This window comes from Columba livia, chromosome 3, assembly GCF_036013475.1.
Source record: "Columba livia isolate bColLiv1 breed racing homer chromosome 3, bColLiv1.pat.W.v2, whole genome shotgun sequence".
In the NCBI taxonomy this organism is placed as follows: domain Eukaryota; kingdom Metazoa; phylum Chordata; class Aves; order Columbiformes; family Columbidae; genus Columba; species Columba livia.
The window spans coordinates 31,543,307-31,566,121 of NC_088604.1; positions in this window are offsets into that span (position 1 = coordinate 31,543,307).

A 22,815-nucleotide genomic window follows, 5' to 3' on the forward strand; every position below is an offset into this window, starting at 1 on the left:
ATTTAACCTTGTATAGATTAAATGGTAGCCTCACTGACTTGTGGACTATCTGAGATCAGAAATTGAGTGATTCATCATTGATACGTTGACTTCTCGGAGGCAATAGTGTGGGTTGAAGAAGTCAGTCATGTCTTCATACCAGCCTCCTTGGCTGAAACAACTGCTTTCCTTTCTGTTTTCTGTGCATCCTTCACATTTGCATGTGTATAACAGATGCAGATAATGTGGACAGCATGTATATCCAGGTTCCGGTATAGGTTGCGAAATTACATATTAGAGAGCAGTGTAGAGGAAAGGGACCTGGGGGTCCTGGTGGACAGCAGGATGACCATGAGCCAGCACTGTGCCCTTGTGGCCAGGAAGGCCAATGGCATCCTGGGGTGTATTAGAAGGGGGGTGGCTAGTAGATCGAGAGAGGTCCTCCTTCCCCTCTACTCTGCCCTGGTGAGACCACATCTGGAATATTGTGTCCAGTTCTGGGCCCCTTGGTTCAAGAAGGACAGGGAACTGCTGGAGAGGGTCCAGCGCGGCAACGAAGATGATTAAGGGAGTGAAGCACCTCCCTTATGAAGAAAGGCTGAGGGAGCTGGGTCTCTTTAGTTTGGAGAAGAGGAGACTAAGGGGGGACCTTATTAATGTTTATAAATATATAAAGGGTGAGTGCCATGAGGATGGAGCCAGGCTCTTCTCGGTGGCAAACAATGATAGGACAAGGGGTAATGGGATCAAGCTGGAACACAAGAGGTTCCGCTTAAATTTGAGAAAAAACTTCTTCTCAGTGAGGGTGACAGACACTGGAACAGGCTGCCCAGGGAGGTTGTGGAGTCTCCTTCCCTGGAGACATTCAAAACCCACCTGGACATGTTCCTGTGCGACCTCACCTAGGCGTTCCTGCTCCAGCAGGTGGATTGGACTAGATGATCTTTTGAGGTCCCTTCCAATCCCAAACATACTGTGATACTGTGATCTATCATTCATATCTATCCAGCAATCAATTTGTTATTCAACAGGACATATTAACCCAGAGGGCTCACACAGAGAAAGAACGTTGGAGTGATGTAATAGGAGCTGAAATCCATGTGAAAGTGAGGGTGACACATGACCAGGCACTGAACATCTAAATGAGGAAACATCTTTGTAGCAGAGAGACAATTAGAGTTAGCGTGTTTAGTGGAGGAGTGGAAAGGTTGTTATGTGATTAATGAAATAATATGGAGGAATGCAGTGAGCATAAGTAGTTCGATATATCAAGATCAAAGACATCTCGGACATGAAATTACAGTTTCCCATGTTGTGCTGATGCAGTTTATCTAGAGGACAATCATCTAAACACCGTCTCCCTCCAATGACTGAACATACCATTGTTTTCTCATTTACAGTACAATCCTATTTACAGAGATAATTCATTCAAATAATGCAAACATATGTATGAAAGCAACATACAAATAAGGTATTGCTTGTTCTCCTTTGAAAGTCAAGAGTCATTCAGAAAAGTTAATTCAGAGTCAGTCACTTCTAGATATCACATGATAACACATCAGGACGCTAAAAACCTATTGGGGCAGAATCTAGAAACTAAGGGTTACAAATGGATATGTTTAACTGACATTCTTCACAGTTAAAAATATTACAATAAAAATATAATTTTTATCTTCATTTTTCATACAAAAACATTTTCTGTAGCAGACTTGTGTGTTGTATCCAGAGCTTAGCCTAGAGAGAATACTTAATAGTTTATGGCTATAAGACCTTAATAAAGGCAGCAATAAGAATAGCTAAATGTAATGGCAGGAGTTTAGGAAGCAGCACAAATGCTGACTTAGCACCAGGAGGTATCCCCATGAACTCTTTGGTGTTCTTCCATCTCTTTAATTGCGTTCCTGAAAGCTGGTAACTGTGTGTTTCTGTACACTTGCTAGTATCTTATTTACTGCTCCTAACTGTACACAAGATCTGTGATGTAACGATATGAGACACTTGGCTGTTCGATAACAAATTGCAATGGCTATTTTTTTACCCCAGAACCATTTTCACGTGCCACAGAACAGACTCGGAGGTTGTGAGTCGAGTACATCTGGTGCGATATCAAATAATGCAGCGTCACTTTCTGCTAGCTTTAGGTACAGGTTATCTTAGATGGAAAAAGTAAAAGATAATGAAGGCACGACATACAAGTCAAATGTTATTTATTAAACTGTTGTTTCTTGATAAGCAAAGCAAAATGTTCTTCCTTTGGAAACTGGAGGAACCCCATCAAATAACCACTCAATTTGTAGGGACAAACTGTCTACAAAGACAGTTTTTTTCTGCTAAACACCTTAGCACTGGTTATTATAGAAATTGTCACATTTGATTTGAGGCCTCAGGTGCAACTCTAAAACAAAGGACGAATTTCTAACTTGTGATGGATGACACCAATCATTGTGTGACTCAGGCTGTGCCTATGGTTTCATACACAATATGCAGCACAGTGAATATTCTGGGTTGTATCAGGCTGTGTGGGCAGGCATTTCACTTCGGGATCTAGTCCAGAATTGTTTGTTTGCAGTAGTTTATTGCTTGGCTCATCTATTATGGTATGGCTGATTGCTGCCCCCATTCTCCAAAGATTTTTGTCAGAGATGTGTCAGGACTTGGCACCTGATTTTTCATTTGTTTTTTAAAAAACCTACCTCCATTTCAGTTGCATGCTTGACACAGTGCTAGAAAGCAGTGTGTGTGTGCAAGTGTGCATGTGCACGTGCTTACAAAAGAAATCTCATCCCTGCGAACATTCTCTGCTGGTTCTCACATTGGAGCACGCTGCAGACTCTTGGCCTTGCACCGACTGGATGCAGTTTGTAAGAAACTGTAATGCTAGCCAGCAATTGCATGCCCCAGTTTCTTCCTTTTTCACTGGTTTCACTCTTTCCAACATTTGTAGAAAAGGATAAGCATGGCATAAGAGTTCCTATAGCTGTGCCATGGATGTACCGTTCCACTTTCTCTAAAATAACTCAGTTCTTTTTACTTTTCTCCTACTCACTACTTGGGGTCACCCACCATCCGTCTAGGGGCTTGTGCTGTCACCCAGCCTCTCTGCTGGACATGTTGCTGGGGGACAAGCTGGCCAAGCCTTTTGCTTGGTCCTTTTGAATTTTCCCTCCATTTCTGAACACCAGGATTTGCTCAAGCTAGGTACGACATTGCAGACTGTTCTTTTTCAGATAATGCTTGGAGTTATAGATAGCATTGGAAATAAAGCTGTTAAAATGGATTGTTTTGTAGGTTCTGTGGCCAATAGAACCATTACAGTCCTGCGGGAAGCAGAAGCAAAACCAGTTGGATAAACATATACAAATGTGCAATTATTTTTAATTAGTGGATAAACACTGCAGAGAAATTGTTCCTATTTCACATGGCTGTAATTGAATAGATTAAACCCAAGGATGGTTCATTTCTTTGGACCGCTTCACGGTGATCACTGAAGGTGGGTGATCAGATCTGGCATGCAAAGGTGTCTCATCAGCCTCGTTTCTGTGATAGTTAAAACCAAATACCAAGTGACTCAAATCATAGCAGGCAAACTACTAGCCTGCCTGTCTAAATTAAACATATGCAATGTAATTTCTAGTGTCTGAATGTGAACATTTTGGTATCCCTCAGTCAATCAAAATGTGTGATCAGCCAGAAAAAGAGCATCTCACAGGAGTGTCAGAGAACATCCGTGTCTACTGCACATTCAAGGGCATGAATCTCATCTCAGTGGAACCACTGTGTATCTAGGGATTTAGATGAGAACAGGTTTATTGCACATTAGAAAAGGCCTAAAAGACCGATGCTTAAGCCAGGCGTCCCACAGAGAAAGTAATGTTCTGCCATCTGACAGGCACAGACTGCCACCCTAAGTGTCTGCAACAAAGGTATCTTGGCATCAGTGAGTGGCAAAGAGAGGAAAAAGGAAGCAGCAGCACAGGATGCACCAAAGCATAATTCTTTCTGTCCTCTTCTGCTTCTTTAGACTAATTTCAGCCTCGTTAGATCACCTAGCACTTTCTCTAAGAGAGCACATTTTCCTACACTATCCAGCTGTGGAAATCCCCAAGAAATGTAATAATCCAACTCAGAAGTGAAGGCCCCGTACTTGCCGCAGGACGCTGTGTGTCAGAAAAGACAGGCAGTGAAGACCAGGCTGGGCTTGCTAAAATAATGTATACAGGGTCTGTTCTGTTCCAGAAACAAGAAACCAGCTGCCTGAGCTGACAATGAAGACCAAGATTGCATGTTTATGTATGCACATAGGCCATTTTGAAATAATTTTCTCTAGCGCTTTGTTCCTTTTCCTAATAAGCCAACTTGTTTATCACTATAGCAACCAGTGACAGATTCCTGGAAAGAAGAGCTGCAAATGCCCATTTGAACCTCTGTGGTCAGTCACAGGGAGATGGTACGAGCGAAGTGTCACACCTGCTTCCCAGAGCTCTGAAACACCATACAGGGACAGAGCGGGGTGAGGCAGGTGTGACATGGTGTGACAGTGTGAGTGGGACATGCAGGGTGAACAGGGCTATGCATAGCTTGATGGAAACCATCACAAAAGATAAACATGGTTTTAATTGAAAATAAATGTGTCATATATAAGGCAAAAAAAAGAGTTTGAAATGCAGAGCTGAATCCTGAATGCAGAAAAGATTCAATTATCCCTCTGTGTGATGGGCTTTGGTGATGCAGACTGGAAGAGGTGGGAAATGGATGTGCAAAGAACCTGCATAGGGGAGGTTCTCCAGGTGTGGGTACGCATGGAAATCAATGCTCTCACCAAACATCTGCTGCCTGCAAACACCTCTGAAACTAGTGCCAGTAAGTACCTTGCTGGTGCTGAGCCACCTTTCAGGAGACATCTCACAGCTACAGCATTTGCTCAAGTGGCAAAGGTTGGTGGGGCAGAGCAGATGCCATCTCTGGAGATAAACTTAAGAGGTAACTTAACTACACAGACAGAAAAGTGCTTATTTGCTTTTCAGTCTAGCAAGCCGTGCACACACAGAAATCCCCCCGTGTTACAAGAATATTAGCAGAAACACAAACTTGGGCATTCAAGGATCGGAAGCACTACAATTAAGATTGTTGAACCTTGTTGTAGTCTGTTGAACCTTGAAGTAGTCTCTTTGAGCACTCACCTTGTGATTCAGCCTTTGCACCTTCTATCTTCTTTTAAGTCTACCTGTTCAGATACTATGAAGAAGATCATCCTAAGGCTATTTGGCTGCCACTCCCCTGTATTCATATAACTGGTTTCAGAAGGCCCTGAGGTCTCCCTGAGTCATGGTACTTGGTCAGTTTGCTTATATTTTTAGCAGGCCCAGTGTATGAAGAAATGAAAGTTAAAAGCTAAATAGTTGAAAAAGGCTACTTGACCCTTGGTCCTGAGACAAGGAGGGCTGAATGTTTATTCCATGTTTTGTTTGTAATGCAATGTTATATTAATGAGGTAATGTTGTTACAGCACCAGGGTCCTAGCATATGTCATGTGAGCTTGTAAGGAGACGTAGTATCATCTAGTAGACTACATGATACAGTAAAAAAAAATCCAAGCAGATAAATTTTCAGACATACAAGCTTTTCTTCAGGTCTGAAACAGCAACTTACTGAAATCTCCCCAGAAGAGGAACAATTCCAGGTTACTCCCCAGAGTTATTCCACATAAAGAAAATGTTTTCTTTTATCATGTTGCTATTTTTTTGTAAGAGCCTCAAGTTGATTAATTTTGTTTGTCCTTGAGAAGTCAAAGGTTCTGCTTCAGTTTCCTCTGAAATCACAAAGAAACCTTCCACGCCTTTATCCTTCAGACCTACATGAGGCCTTGTTGACAGAATAAATTGTGTTATTATGACCAGATGTGGACTTAAACCAGTGTTACTGAATGCAAGCAAACGTCTCTGCAAGCAGGCTTCGCCCTACCTGAAAACTAAATCAGCCCTGTGTGAATCTATTATCCTCTGTCTCACTGGCTAAAACCCCACCTGGGCTGACAGCAGGGACACTGAGACAGCTGGCAATCACCATGGTAAATGGGTATTGTATGACAGGGCTTGCAAACTGTCTTGCAAGGCAGCTGGCTGACACCTTGTGAACCAGGAGACAGGAAAGAGTCCTGGTCTTGGCTGGGAACTTGATTTCAGGATACAATATTTTACTTCTGGCTTGGCCTTTGCTGTATGGAAATAACTGTCTGACACTGGCTCTATTTTTTATGAAGATGTATTTTGAAAATTGGTGTTCAGAGTGCATCTCTGAGATGGCGAGTGGTTTATGGAACGTTAGGGTCTGAGCAGACAGGGACTGGCAGATCACTTTGAAGACCTTGAGTATATACCTGCCTCCCCAAACCTCCAGGGAGACTGGGGGACTAGCTGGCCAAATTTGGGATATATGGGATATACTATTATATGTGTTGTATCCAATAATTGTATATGATTTTGGGAGACTTTAGGCAGGCAATGTGAAAAGGCAAGTATGAAGGTGTGGTCTCTGTCCAATAACATTACAGTCCTAGAACAGCTGAGGATTTATCATGGCTAGGAGAGAGCAGGCGCCTTTTCAAACTGTCTCCTACCTAGGCTCACATTTTTCTCATTGAGACAGGCTTGCCTGTACAGATCCATTACCACAAAGAAAGCGGAATTTGCTGCATCCTAGTGCAGTCTGCAAATGTGGTACTTCAAAGACAATGAAGATGACATTTTCGCTATGGATAAGACAGGCAGTGGAAAAAGGGTCATGCTGTATCAACACCAACCAAAAACTCATGCACCAGGAGTGTTACTCGAAACTCTGCCTCTCTTTTTATCTCTGAAATAGACTAGACCAGAGAGAGGGACAGCTAGGCTTGGTCAGCACCCAGTTGGCCCGCATGCTCGTCAATATGTCTGTGGATTACTGCTGCCTTTCCATCTGCTCATGGTGTCTCCTCCCACACTGAAATTCTCATTAAACCCTAGCAGTGGCCATGATATCATAAATATACATGTTACACAGTACCCTTGTGCTAAGCTTGCAAACTCAGCCCGTGATTAGCTGGCTCAATGGGCACTGAGGAACTGAATCTATGTTGGTGGTGTTTGTAACACCGCCGCCGAGCCGCAGAGCTAATATATTCCTCCTTCCCTCTTCACTCCCTTTACCCGTATTTCTTCTCTGCATTGTTCCAGCAGGATGTCCCTGGAGCTTTCCAGCTTGTCAAGCACAGCACACTGCTCTGTGCTCGAAAGCGTATGGCCAACAAAACAGAGAGCTTGCAGCTGGAATTTGAATGTGGCACAAACTTGCTTTAAAAATTAAGGTATGTGCAAGGAAGAAACAAATTGTAGAGATGTCAGGCACAAAAGTTCACGTAGTCCAACTGCTGTCCTCAAGCCAGGAGACATTTTTCTGATCTTCCTGTGATCATAATCCAGCCATCTTCCCCCCTGTCCCAATGGTAAGAAAGTTCTCCTGATGTTTAACATAAGCGTTACTATTACTATATGTTCACAGGTTACTGTCTTGGTGCAACTGGAGAATAACTGAACACTTTCCTGTTGATAGCAACCTTTTACACAGCTGACAGCAACACCACCCACTCACCTCTGCTTTTCTACAAAAAGCATTTTTTTTTTCTAGAAATTATTTTTTGAATTCATAAGTAAGGTTCTTATCCTTATGTCTATATTTCTTAAAGCATGGACTCCAAGAAATACTGTTCTGATCGAGATCTTAACAGTGCCATGTGAATAACAGCATTTACCACCAATGATTTGCCTATCATACGTGGAACAGTTCCATTCATTTTATCTCTTATAGGTCCTTTTCTATGGTACTGTTCCCTAGCCAGGTTTTCTGTACATAATCCTACTCCCTCCTTTCTAAAGGTGGCAATATGGCTGTTTTTGTTCTTGTTCTTGAGCATTTTCCCCATGAACTCACAAAATACAGTGATTTCTGAGGTTTTGTCACAGACATGGGAATTTCATTAATTCCTGCTCATCCCAATATTCCTTTAATCATTGTTTTCCTATTCTAGCCTGTTCTCTCATGATTAATTTTAAATCCCATCAGGCAATGGATCGTAGATCATCTTCTTAGGAAAGATTGAGTCATGAGACAAGACATTACACCTCAGTATTTCTTAAGCTGTCATTTTTGACAGCCTGTCCTTACTATTCATGTTATTTTGATGGAATTATAAAAGTTTTTTGAAATCCCTTTTTCATTACCTGAAAACAATGGACAAGTCACCATTCTTGATGCATTCTAATTTTGAAAACTTGTGGTAAGCTGACTGTCACTCTGAAATATGATCAACAAAATGCCCCACGGGATCATTGCTGAAGGTGTGGTGGAACAAAAAGCACATTTTTCATGAACAGCTGGGATAAAATACAGCAGCAGAGACACTTTCCTTAGACTGCTTGAAGGCTCACACATTCAGTTCTCTGGCGATTTGGTTTGCCTTTGTGCTTTCAGTCGACACATGAGTGTAGGAAAAGATGGCAATAAGACTTTGGGCAGGATGCAGAAGTGCTCATCAGATAAAACAGCAGACCAGGAATGGGAGAAGTATCAGAGCCTCCCAAATCCACAGTACCCTGGCTGTAAGGTAGGAAGAAAGAGCTGCATAGATCTGAAAAAAACAGGCTGGTGAAGGCCTGTAACAGAGTAGAAGTGTAGACCCTGGTTCTCCAAGGAAGAGGGGGCATGTCTCATACCTTAGACAGGGTGGGCAATGGGCGGAAAGGGCTCTTCTTCATCACAAGGCAAAGGATGAGGACACACTATTATTCCGAGGAGTTATTTTTCAAGGACAATTTGCCCTCAGGCACTGTTGTTTTGTTAATAAGGATGTAGCCAAGCTAAGCAATTTTCTCTAAGTCATTGTGTGCATTTCTTTCTCAAACCATGTCCATGGCAAATTATGTATAATTGGGCTGTAAGGCTCTCAGTGTCCTGCTTAATCTACTATTTACTGATATGCTCTTTATCAACACTGACATTTTTTTTTGTGATGATTTTGTCACCTCTAACAGAATGTAAACAGTGACTATGTAAACAGCTTATACTCCTATTCACCATGTTCAAACACTCAGATTTCTTTTTAAGGGTGAGAGCTGGATACCGAAACATGGTAGCACGTACCACAATTTAATAATTAGGGCTGGATGAACGTGCCATCTTGCATTAGGGATCAGCCAGCCCTGCTGTGCTCTGCAGGGGCTTGCACGGAGAACTGTAACTTCAGATGGCTCTTAGGGCATATTGTCATATCGTAGAATTGTAGAATCATTGAATTGTTTGGGTTAGAAGTGACCTTAAAGATTATCTAGTCCAGATCCCAGTCCCCTGCTTCAGAGAACGGGTCTATGCCAGGCATTTGTATGGTGGGGGTCTTCTCTGATAAGCACAAGTAGCAGGTCCAAAGTAAAAATATGCCCCTTTCCAACACAATGTGCCAGTGTAATGACACCACGTCTTTCACAGATGTGAAGGATGAAAATTAGGTCTTTCCACAGGAGATTTCTTGCCCTACAGCTGGAAATTCAGCACATATCAGTGATATGCAGAAACTTTCATTTCTTTTCTTCCCTGGCAGGTGGAACTTGAAGGATTTTGGTTTATCATTTTGTTTTAAGGAATATTATTCTTTCAGAAATCCTTGACCAATTTTAGCGTTTGTGAAGAATAAGGCATCTCATTCTTTGTAGAAAGAAAAGGCAAGTAGTTTTACCTGTCACAACCTTCCTCTCAAATTACTCTATTTGTAATTCTCAGGTAATCTAGCTTAACACAGTTTAGCTATTTTCCAGAAGTTTTCACTGAAGATGAGATATTGTATAATTCTCAAATGGCATAGTTTAACACACCAGCTCTTCCAAATCTGCATTGATGTTCTATTATGTCTAGTATAAAGAGAAAAGCCTCATGAACTTGCACTGTTAGTGGCAGATACAGGGACTATACCATTTCTTATCTGTTATTTGTTCTTCCGTTTTGAGTCCTGTTGTTATTCCAAAGGGGAGTGAAATTATTCCACTATTTCACAGAAATCTCTGCAGTGTGAGGTTGAAAATGACCTCAAGAGGTCATTTCATCTAATGATCTCCACACATTTTCAACCAGTGGATGTGTGCCCAAGTTCACAATATTTCCCAGGCTACCATCCAGCTTTATTGGCACACTTTCATGGGAAATAACTGCATTATGATTCTGTACTCCAGTTATGTATCACAGAGCCCCAGACTCATGGACCACCAGGTGTCCCAGGACCTCAGTATGGACATCTTTGAGTCCAGGAACAGCTGCTCTGTCATCTCCTTCTGTTGCATATTTGGGTGTATACTGCTGCCACGCTTGTATTTCACACAACCTATACCTGGCTCTCCCATTTTCAAGGTAATCCTCAGACCTGAGCAGAGAATGAGCTCTGAGCAGACAAACAGCCCTGGCAACTGTTGGTTCCCAACCACTGTCCTCTCTGAATTGCTCTGGTCCTTCTCTGGTCAGAGAAGCTGACATGCACCCACCATATAAGAGTTCTTCCTGTAAAGCTGGGAGCCAGACAGAGGCTGACACCCCCAAACATCTCACCCTGGTCAAGCTTCTTTCTGTCAGCAGGCTGAGCAATCTATGGATGGCTGGCAGGACAAGCAGCCCTGATTTAGTCTATTGCCATCCTTGAGGCAAAATTGAATAGATTTACACCATCCTCAGCTGCTCTCAAAATCTTTCAGTGTAGAGGATGCCAACAGTGCCTACAGTAACCAATGCTCAATTGTCCTTTTGATTAAAAAGACAGTCTAATCTAAATTACCTTTGCTCTCAGCAACTGAGATTACACGTTTTCCTGCTGATTTTGGAGGAAGAGTACATATTTTGTGCATGTGAAAACTCACATCATCCTTGTCTTCTTTCTAGAAAAGACAGACTCAATTCTTTCAGCCATTCTCAAGAAGTCATATTTCTTACTATTCCTATTGCTCACCTCTGAGCTGCATGATTCATAGACCTATATTCTTCTAAAAATACCCAGCCCAAAATGGACACAGTTTTCCAGTTGAGGTCACTAGTGTCAAGCCAAGTAAAAGAACCACTTCCCATATTTTATACCTGTTAATGCATCCCAGAAGGGCATTTGAATGTATTGCAGCAGTGCTATATTTTGTGCTTGCAATTGCAATCCATTGTCATCTTCTGTATCCTTTTCTGCAGCAGAATAAAACAGATCAGGGCAAACTTCTTCAGGGCCTCATATCTTCTATCATTGCATTTAGGTAAGCCACTGAATGATAAACTCAAATAGCAGTTCACAACCAGTTGTACATCCACCTCAATTATTTTCTATGTCTTTTTCATTCAACCCCATTGTGAGAACATTGTGTGAGATTGTCAAAAGTTGTGGTATGGTCAATATAGAATGATAGAATAATTTTGTTTGAAAAAGACCCTCAAGATCATTGAGTCCAACCACAACCTGGCACTGCATAACTCTGGCACTAAACTATGTCCCTAAGAACTTAATCTATGAGTCTCTTAAACACCTCAAGGGATGGTGACTCCACCACTTCCCTGGGCAGCCTGTTCCAATGCCTGACAACCCTTTCCATGAGGAAATTTTTGCTCATGTCCAATCTAAACCTCCCCTAGTGCAACTTGAGGCCATTTCCTCTTGTCCCATCACTTGCTACTTGGGAGAAGAGACCAACACTGTCTGTGTTTCCTCATGTTTTTCCTAGGTTTCTAACAATGTTAAGGAATTCTGTTAGAATGGAATAATGTGATTTGCTCTTAACAATGCTGTATATTGTCTGCTTTGTTTGTTATTAAGTGACTGTTCAGTGAGACTATTAACTCATCCATCATGGTATGTCACATAGATTTCTTCCTAGTCTTTCCCTTAAGATGGGTTTTGTTTGCATTTTTCTAGCCACTAGGACTCCCTGTCCACCTGCAGTCTTCAGAAATGTTAAATTAACAGTTGGGAGATTGCTCAGAGTAAGTCCTAAAATACTCTTGGAGAAATTTCCTCAAAGCCAGCTGACATGAATACATCCAGCTTGTCTAGATAGTCCATCCTCTGTTCCTGTGCTCTTGTTGAAATTAATTGCATGAAATATTTGGTCAAAAATAACTTTTTGGTGATTAATAAAGGAAACATGGGAAGTTCGTGGAAGGTCATGCATATTGCTTTTAGAATGTTATGCATATTTGGGGTAGACTTTTCAGAAAACCTCACCGACAATGCAATGAATAAACCTCCGTGGACCAAGCATAGCATGGTGATTTCAAATTCCATGCTGAGGTCCATACAACAAAAATATTCACTTCACTATTATAGCAGTTGCTGTCTAGATTAAAATGTAGAGACAGAGGCACAGGCACCAAAGTCATTCCATGAGAATCTCAGTCCTTCATAGATCATTATTTATTGGGAAGTCTGAATAATTTCTCTTTCTCAGAATCCTTTAAAGGATTAAGTGTTAAATTATCTATCGCCTTAAGAGCTGGGTTTGCTAGTCCTTTGTCTTCTCATAACTCAGTGCCTTCACCTCTACCAATATTTATAGCGTGCATGAATGAAGTTTGCCCAGGCAGAACATAAGACAAAGATACTTTTGAAAGCTAGTTTGTATCTGTACTTGGATGCATCACATAGCAATGATCATCCTTATTTTTTCAGATTCCTCTTGTTCTTCCAGCTTTCTGTGACTGATGTCAAATTTACGTTTCTACCTTTTTTTTAATGCAGGAATATTTTTTTAACACAGCTACTCCTACTTATGCCAGAGTGTTTTTCTGTGATAGATGCAAAACATCACCTGATATCCTGGGTGTGCTCCTTTTACTCACATACAGGCTGATGCAAATTCACACATTCACAGTATCAGGCCAGGTGTTAAAGGGTTGTTACAATTTCTAAATGAAATTTTCACTGTTTGGTAGCTTGGTGGTAGCTTTGCCACCAACTCCAACAGGGTCAGAGCATCAGCCACTGCTTGTTCAAACCTTTCGGTAGAACATTCCTATTGTGTAATTCATACAACTACGGGATAAATAAAGGCATTCATCCTTGTTTGTGCGCTACCTCTTTGCAGGGAACGGCTAATCACACAGAATGCACCAGGATGAAGCTTTTGCAGCACTGCTTGCACGTAAAGAAGCTCCAGTCGTGAACAATTCATAATCTGATTTCAGAGACAATAAGTGACTGTAGCACGGAGGCAGAAAACCAAAGGAAGCATGAGAGGTTTCTAAGCTCTTACAAAAAACTGAGAAAATTCCTTCAATGCTAAATAGGCACGTGTGTGTATGTGATAAGCAGACCTTTTCTTCTCAATAGGGAGGTACATGCTTTTATATACCTTCTAGATATTGCTGCTCTAGACAGCTATGCAATAAAACAGGCATTTTCATTATTAAAACCTTTTCTTCAATTGCTTATAGCTTTCTGGAAATAAAACTTGCTTGCCTGTTTTCTTAATATTTCAACTGGGAGAAAACAACAACAACAAAGCAGCAGACACTAAAGTGATATAAAGAATGTGTAAAATAATAAATGAGAACAAAAAACAAATAAAGTTTGTCCAGTCTCCTATTTCAAAAAACAAAGGTTAGGTAGAGTAAATATAGGGCAGAGTGATGTTCCTTTTTACAGGAACTCTTTGCAAAATTTTCATGGAGTTACATTACCTAAGTGGTGCCCCCTGAATAATCAAACCAGCACTCAAGGTCCAGCCCAGAAACCTAGGAGACCCCATTGCTTTATGTGCATTCCTTCGATGAGCAACTCTTCCCCTGTCATAGGAAAAAAAAAATAAACAACAACAATAACAAAAAAAATCAACACCACAAAATCAAAGACAACCCTCAAAGTTTTGCAGGGCTTTACATGTCTCACCTCTTGCCTCCTTTGGTGAGCTCTGGACAAAGATGGGCTCTTCAGGCATGGCTGCAGTGCTGAGTCCAGCTGTTCCACCTCTTGCTTCATCACTGGTGATGCCCAGGTGCAGAGCACTCAGAAAAACACACAGCCCTGCCCGAGGGACACCTTCCCAAGGAGAAGATTTTTCCTTTGCGATTTCTCATCTTTGTTTGCCTGAGGTCTCATTATCAAACCTGTTCAAAACAGGGTTATGTTCAGGGCTCTTGTTTAAGGCAGAGCATAAAGGGACAATAGAATTATATTAGTGCCAAATTTAGAATGTATCTGCATCATTACCAGGAGCAGACCTACCAGTCTTACAAATAAAGGGTAAATGGGTCCTAGGCAAGCCCGATTTCTTCTCCCCAAACCCCAGTAGAAGCTGGCAAAGAGCTCCCTTCTCTGCAGGACTTCAGTTCCCTGTAGCTCCTCATAGCTCTGCTATTTCCTCCAACACCAGGGACCCTCAGAGGTAACTTCCAGGCTCCCTGCATCAGCTTGCACAAGGGTCACCTTCCATGGATTCATTAACCCAGCAATGGAGATAGACTTCTACACCTGCACAGTTCATTGCAAGGCTGGAGCCAAAATAATTCACAGCTCTACCGTGTGTCATAGTCAGGCTCAGTTACTCATCGCAGCCTCACACCAGAACAAGGTCTAGGGGTGAGGTGAAACCAGGAAGAAGAAAATCAAATTAAACATCCAGAGTAATAGAATTTTCTTACGTTATTTTCTCTGTCAAATGAAATATCTGTGTCTTCCCCAAACTGCTTTTGTCAAGTGCCCTATCTGATTGGTGCTACAAGATTGTTTGGCACCAGCATGGTCTGAAAAAACAAACTTCATCCCCTGGAGAATTTTCCTGGGAATAATAGATCTGCGTGAAGGTCTAAATCAATAGAAGTCTTTCTGAATGCATTTCCAGGAAACCTGGACACATCACCAGTGACTTTGACTGAAATCCAAGGTGCCAGCCACTGTTAGGAAAACAATTTATAGTTAAGTAATTTAAATTTCATAGCAAAGAAGGCCATATAGTGAGAACCTCACCCACTGCAAGAGAGGGAAGCTGAAGGTGTTCAGGGGCTACAAAATACTTCCACAATTTGGGGAGGAGGTTTGACGGTGGTTGTGTTTTTTTGGCTTTTTGCCTTTTTTTTTTTTAAGTATGATTTCTGGATCCAGTTCCAATCCCAAAGGAGTACCCTCTTCTGCCTCCCCTGAATCTCACCATATATTCAGCTCTTGCCTTTTTTTTTCTTTCCCCTAAGGTTTATTTCCTGTCAGAGGATTATTTCCTCCTTTATTAAAAGCTTTCTTTTAGGCTATTGGGGGTAGGTGTTTAAGGTCTGGATTCTGTCACTTCTTGTTCACGTGTTTTCAAGTGTTTATCCTCAAGCTTAAGCTTAACTGGAGGAAAATTAAATGCAGAGGCTATACCACTGTACCACCAGTCAACAAGCACACCGGAGATTCTTCCCATTTTACCATCCACTGTTAAGACTAGAGCTTATGAAAGGCTGGATTATCTTCAGCCCAATTTTTTGACCCAGCACCACTCCCAAACCTTTCTATTCAGCTTCAGCACCCTCCTCAGACACCTAAACTGGGGACGCGTCCCTTTGTGTCTGCTCCAGCGTTCGCCAGATCATTTTGCCTTGAGCTCTGCTTGACTGTGTAGCTCAGCAATTACCTTCAGCCCAAACCCAGCTGAGGTGGCTTAAGCCCACATTTGTCACCTTCCAGAAACATGTCCTCTCCGTGAGGATATGTGCCAGTCACACCAGAGACGAAGAACAAAATTGTGATTTCTATACACTGACTGAAGCGATGCTAGCGGATGGACGGCAGCGAGGGCAGGAATGACAGGACCAGAGAGAGAGAAAAAAGGGATTTAATGTTACCTAGTGCTCTCATCTTGAAGCCACCCCAGGCTGTGGAAGTGCTGATCCTGCATTTCTCTCTTTCTAAGTGAGGCATTCAGTAATTGCAAGGATATTATCTAAAATATGGAGCCTGCTTTCTCCAGCCATTTTATTTTTTTTCTGTCAGTTTATGAACCAATAGTTCCATCCCACATGCCCACAGCCTGTCAGAAAGAGGTGTCCTCTTGCACTGTGCCCCTTCACATCCCTGCCCACTCCTCTCTGAACAGCCTTTTGGAGGGCCAGGCTGGCCAGGAGCACAGTGGAGGATGGGGATGGGTGGGAGCACAGTAGGGGTGACAACCCTACTGGCCACATGGCCCACTGCCAGCATCAGTACCCCTGTGGTCCACAGAGCCTGATGGCACCCACATACGCTATGAGGGGACTCAGTGACATCAGCTCCACATCAGAGCCCTATGATAATCTGAGGATTAAAAGTTTGGCTTTACCACCACACTGCTATAAGCCAGGTGGTGATGACTTTATTAATTACAATTTGTCTTGTCCACCGTTGGCTAATACAAATTTTGCTGCCAGGACCTTGTACTGGGGGCCGCCGCAGTCTTGCAAACCTTAGAAAGAAACTTGAAATGTGAAAACCCATATCAGCAGCAGAGAAAATGATTTGCTGAAAAACAGAGAGCAGCAGCAATAAGGGCAGGGGAAAGGGAAGCAGCTCTCTGAGGCTCCCCCAGGGCATGGTGAGCTAGCAAAAATCAAATGAGAAAACAGCAAGCAAGCCCAAATCCTGCCAGTGGCAAGTCAAACAAACAGCTGGAGCAAAAGGCAGTTCTTGGAAATTAAGCTGCTCCTCACCCTCACCCCTCCTTCTGAAGTATCCCCCACAAGGAAAACAAGACACCATGAAACACTAGCCAGTTTTGCTCTCATAAATATTTCTTCCTGACTTTTCCCTTGACTCTGCCTGTTTCTCTTCCCCTTGGAGGCCTCTCCAGGCCTGCTCTGCTGGGGCTGGGGTGCTGGTGGGGTGTGCAGGGCTGGGCTCCCCAGGCAGCCTGGTCAGGGATGGGGCTGTGAACATTGAGAGGACACAGCTTCAGCTGGCTTCCTTATACTCAGCTTGTCTTTCCTTTCTTGCGACAGGAGAGGCAAGCAGGGAGAGAATGTTACACATCTGGTGTTCACAGAAAGGTTTGGCTTCAAGAGACCCTCAAAGATCTTCTAGTTTAACTACCCTGCCATGGGCAAAGACATCTTTTGCTGGACCAGGTTGCTCAAAGCCTTGCCAAACCTGACCTTGAACACTTCCAGTGATGGAGTTTCCACAGCCTCTCTGGGCAACTTGTTCCAGTGTCTCATTACCCTTGTTGTAAAAAACTTCTTCCTTATGTTCAATCTAAATCTATCCTCTTTTGCTTTCAAACCATTGCCCCCTGTCCTGTCACTACAAGCCTTGGTAAAAGTCTCTCTCTCTTATAAGCTCCCTTTGTGTATTGAAAGGCCTCAACAAGGTCTCTCCAGAGCCTTCTCTTCTGCAGACTGAACAACCCCAACTCTCTCAGCCTGTCCTCACAGCAGAGCTGTTCCAGCCCTCTAATCATCCTGGTAGCCTCCTCTGGACCCTCTCCGTCAGGTCCATGTCTTTCCTGTACTGAGGGCTCCAGAGCTGGACACAGGACTCTAGGTGTGGGGTCTCAGCAGAGCAGAGTAGAGGGACAGAATCACCTCCCTCCACCTGCTGGCCACGCTCCTTCTGATGCAGCCCGGGATAATGATTGATCTTCTGGGCTGCAAGTGAACATTGCTGAGTCATGTCCAGCTCTTCACCACTGAGAACCTTCAAGTCCTTCTCTGCTGGACTGCTCTCACGCCGGGGATTGCTCTGATCCAGGTGCTGGGACCTTGCACTTGGCCTTATTGAACCTCATGAGGTTCACGTGAGCCCACTCCTCAAGCCTGCCAAGGTCCCTCTGGATGGCTTCCCTTCCCTGCAGCAAATCAACTGCATCACTCAACTTCGTATCATCTGCAAACTTGCTGAGAGAGCACTCAATCCCACCATCTACGTGTTGAAGTTACCATTTTCACTCTGAGTGGAGTGTTCCATTCATACAGAAACATATATGTATTTTACACAAATAGAAACCCTCTTTCAAAGTATTTACCTTCTAAAAGTACAGAATAGTACAGTAAATAAATATAGAGGCAGTAGGCTTCTATATCTAGAAAATTCACAGAAAGTTAGGGCCTCCTACTCTTTTATTAAAACAGAGGCACTCTTGGCAGATTTGAACAAGATTTTAAAGGACTTTGAAGGTCCTTGGGAATGGTGCACCCAGCCCCAACTGCATCTTTGCAAACCTCCCTCAGTGCTTAACATTTGTGTTTAAAGCAATGTCAAGGTGACTTTTAACTTGGTATGGTAACTATATAATTAAAACAAACAAACAAACAAACAAACAAAAAAACCACAACCTTCATAACAGAAAAGAATTAACAAAAAAATTCTTGTGAAATTTTGCACTGGTATCCTTTATTTTCTCTAGTTGGAGAATTACAGCTGAAAATTACCACTAAGAACTACAAGCTCCCAATACAAATGCATGTTTGAGCGTGTGCTTATAATATACCCACAGTGGAACATGAGGAAACGACATCTATTTTGGCAACCCTTGCACTTTTCTGATTAGATGCAGAAAAGTTATTCTAATTATTTAAAGGTCTCTGAGTCTCAGCAAATTGTATTGACAGAGCTTTCACTTTCAATAAAAAACAAACCTGAAATGTGTTTGTAAGTGTGTTGTTTTCATCACGATTTTTCTTTCACTGTTATTGCCCTTTTTACTGGGTTAAAATTATACAGGCAGCCACACTTATGCACACCCCCCATCCCTTGTCTCCTTCTCACCACAAGGTTCCTTGATTTCTCCAGTCTTTTTACATCCCCATCCCCTGACACACCATGAGCCAGCTGCACTGGGAGCCAAGGGCAGTGGGTTTGCTTCTAAGTAAAGGCAGAGGCAGGAGAAAGTGAAAGAGGAACTTAAGGAGGGAATTTGGGAGTGTAAAGCATGGAGCTGGAAGGACAGACAGCGTGAAGACAGCCGAGTACTGGTGAAGCAAGGATAAGAAAAGCCAGGATGACTGAAGCAGAGAGGAGCAAAGATTTTGCTACAGATTGTCCTGTCATGAAATTGAAATATGGGGCTTTAAATTGCCAGGTAGGTGCGGCCGAATGAGATAAAAGGAAGCCAACGAAGCAGTAGTGAGCAATAAGCTGCATTTGTGATGCACACGCACAGTAAGTGCGTAAACCAATTAATGAAAATATTGCATTAGCATCTGCAGCGGGATCGTCCCTCTTCTGTGCCCACAGGGAGCTCTCTTTCCGGTAGGAACCTGCTCTTGCCCATCCAAATTTTCCAGTGTAAGAAGTGGTAATGCTCTGGTTTTAATGAGCTCCCTAACAAAGAGATGATGACTGGCAGTGTAATTTCCCTTCTACACTTTGTGCTTTCATGACTGGAGTTTATTATTAACCTCTCTACTACATTTTCTGTTATTTTACTCTGGTGGTTTAATTGTATTTCCACCTCAGTCATGTGCATTTGCTTTCTAATAGTCTCCTTTTCCAGATTGCTTTCATGTGAGCAGCAGGGTTTTTCTGTTAAGTACGCTACAATGTTTTTAGTATGCATTTCTTTCTGGTTTAATCTCCCTCTTTTTTTCTCTCTGTCCATGTATTAGTCATCCTTAATGGGGTACAGCACCTTGTGCTCTCTGACATGGAAAATGGGGACAATGTAAGCAAACATCAAGGACAAAGCATAAAAATAATGGAGGCAGCCTCTGTAAAAGGGGAATTAATGACTCAGGCAAATAGATGCCCCATGTAAGTAATTTTAAGGAAGGAAAGCATCAGCCATGCTTAGAAATGCAGATGTATTTATCGCCTTTTCAGCCCCCCTATTTAGCTGTTACTAATGGTGTATTGAAACAGAACAAAAGAAATTTCTGAATGCAGAAGTAGGGATGTCTCAGCGAGCTGGTCTGGGGTAATGGAAATTTAGGGCACAAGCAGCAGACCTGATTCTTATTTTATTAATGCTGACATAAATCAGGCATGTGTATCCACTGAAGGAGTGAATGAAGTTATGCCAAGGTAGAGCTGGAGAGAAGTCAGTCAGATCTCCCATCTCAAGCCTAACATAGAGCAGTAGCCTCCTCGGGAACTGCACCTCTGCCCTTACTAAATAAATTAAGATGGAAATGAATCTTTGTAATCCACTATACAATACCAGGATGCATGCACTTGAGTGATGAGCGCTCGTCAGTGTGCACTTCTAACAGTCCAAAAGAAGCAAAAGTGCAGTAACCCTAATGGACTGGTCAGGGGGTGAGTATTAAGTCAATAAAAATAATAGAAAATCAACTCCTTATTTACAGTCTGGCCCCTTTCCAACACTGGCATTTTAGGGGAGCCGTACATAAGATATAAACGAAATGTAATTTGCTGGAGTTAGTTAAAGGTCGCTAATGTGAATGAGAATCAGGACCTTTGATTTTACATCACGCTGCACATTTTCATTTGATGTGCTACACACAAATGCTGTTCATCTGTAAGAAGTAAGGGAGGTCACATTCATTTGCTGAAAAATTGTAAGCAGTGCAGAAAGCCTCATGAAGTTGAAGCAAAGCTCAGAGGGATTGCCTTGCAGCAAAGGACAAGCCTTCTTGCTGGTGGGGTTATGAGAAAGAACCTGAGCTGCCTTGGTTACAGTTATAAATATTTGCTTGAGATGAAAAATCTAGGTGCTAAAGAGCTCTTTAAACTACTGGAGAAAGGTACGATAAGAACCACAGACTGGTAGATAAAACGGAACGAAATCAAATGGGAAATGAAGCAGTGAATCCAAATAGTCTGTTGATACAGCAGAAGTGGGTGGTGAACTCTCCATTTCTGGTTTTCCATGCTGGATACCCTGCAAGAAGACACGCTTTAGCAAGGCACATATAGAAGGCTCAGGAGAAGAGACCGTGAGTCAATTTAAGGGCTTGTAAGACATAAAGATTTGATTAGATAGTCTAACAATCTTGGTTTTAACCCTCGTGAACCATTTGCTCTGGCTGTCCATCATGGCAGCGCTCTTGGCCAGATGCCCTGGAGCGGGGCGGACATTTGAATGAAGACATGGGCAGAGGCTGGCCGGGAGACGAGCAGTCATGCATGCAGCCTTCAACATACGTGTGCCTGGCTGTGTTAGCAGGGGCAGGCTTTTCCAAAAGCAATACTAACAAAATTCTGCCACAGAGATCTGCAAAACGTGGCAGTTCCTTTGGGTTACTTTCGGTGCACGAGCAGCCCGCTGTGTTTTTGCAGAGCTGGATCATCCTTGCAAAACTTGTGGTGCTCCCATGATGAAAAATAAGTATCAGTTCCCTCTTCACAGATGGTGCAGTGAGACACCAGAGCCCATATTGCCTGATCTGAGGTCTTTAGTGTTATCTACCACTCCATCCACTGTCCTTCTCCAGGTTGCCTGACCTGTTCAGATAGGACAAGGGGTAATAGCTTTGAATTAAAGGAGGGGAGAGTCAGAGTAGACACGAGGAAGAAATTTTTTAGAATGAGGGTGGTGAAACACTGGCCCAGGTTGCCCAGAGAGGTGGTCCATGTCCCATCCCTGGAAACATTCAAGGCCAGGCTGGACGGCGCTCTGAGCAACCTGATCTAGTTGAAGATGTCCCTGCTCATTGCAGGGGGGTTGAACTAGATGAGCTTTGAAGGTCCCTTCCAACCCAAATTGTTCTGTGATTCTATGATAACAGTCCTGATGCTTGTTATCAAAACCCCCTTCCTCACCCCTACAGTGAGATGAAGCAGATGGGAACATAAATAAAACGGTCCAAGAGAAAAACCTACCTGCAAGCAAACTGTGGAGCCCATTATGAAGATGTGAACAACATGTATTAAATTTAAACAATTTTCTTAGAGCAGGACACTAACTGGCACTAACTGACGACACAGCTGCCCCTGCTGCTCGAGTGCTTAACCAGCCTCAGCCAAGCGTCACTACAGGGTCCTGTGGCAGCCCGATGGTCCCTTCCCGCGTCTGCACCAGGCCTGGGGGTGAAAAGGATGGGGAGAAGAGTGGGGCATTCCTGCCCTCCGTGGGGGCCCACGGCCCCTCTGCGGGACGGGGCGGGCGGAGGTTGCGCTGTACGGGGCCCCGCGGGCGGCGCAAGGGGCGGGCTGCAGCGCCACCTGGCGGCCAACGGCGGGGCCTGGCGTCCAGGGGGCTGCCCGCGTCCTGCGCCCCCCGCCTCCTGCTGCCGCGGGAGGGGCTCTGCGGAACGGGAGGATAATTGAAACAAAACAAAGTAAAACAAAGTAAAATAATAAAATAAAATAAAATAAAATAAAATAAAATAAAATAAAATAAAATAAAATAAAATAAAATAAAAATAAAATAAAATAAAATAAAATAAAATAAAATAAAATAAAATAAAATAAAATAAAAATAAAATAAAATAAAATAAAATAAAATAAAATAAAATAATAAAATAAAATAAATAAATAAAAATAAAAATAAAAGCTAAAATAAAATATAAAATAAATAAAATGATAGTGGGAGTTTTCAGATCTGGCACATTAAAAGTGGAGCTGTAGCCGTGTGTGACCTGTGCTGTCTGCTACAGCTGGGCCAATGCGGTGTTTTGGTCAGTGGAAAATCAGTTATTAATCAGCAAACAACTATTGATTTTCCAGCTGCTGTGTCCACAGAATAAGTCAGACATTGCAGTCGGCAAGCGACAAGCTGTAAAGTGCCAGCAGGAGCACCCCTGGCCCAAAGGAGCAAGTCGATCTGCAGCGGGAGATATGGGATATTCTGGGGTCACTGGTCAAATAGAGCAGCTCCCAATTTGCAGAACATGTGAGGGTACATTTTGTGTTTATAATGAAAAAATTAGGGCAAATTCACTGTTGCA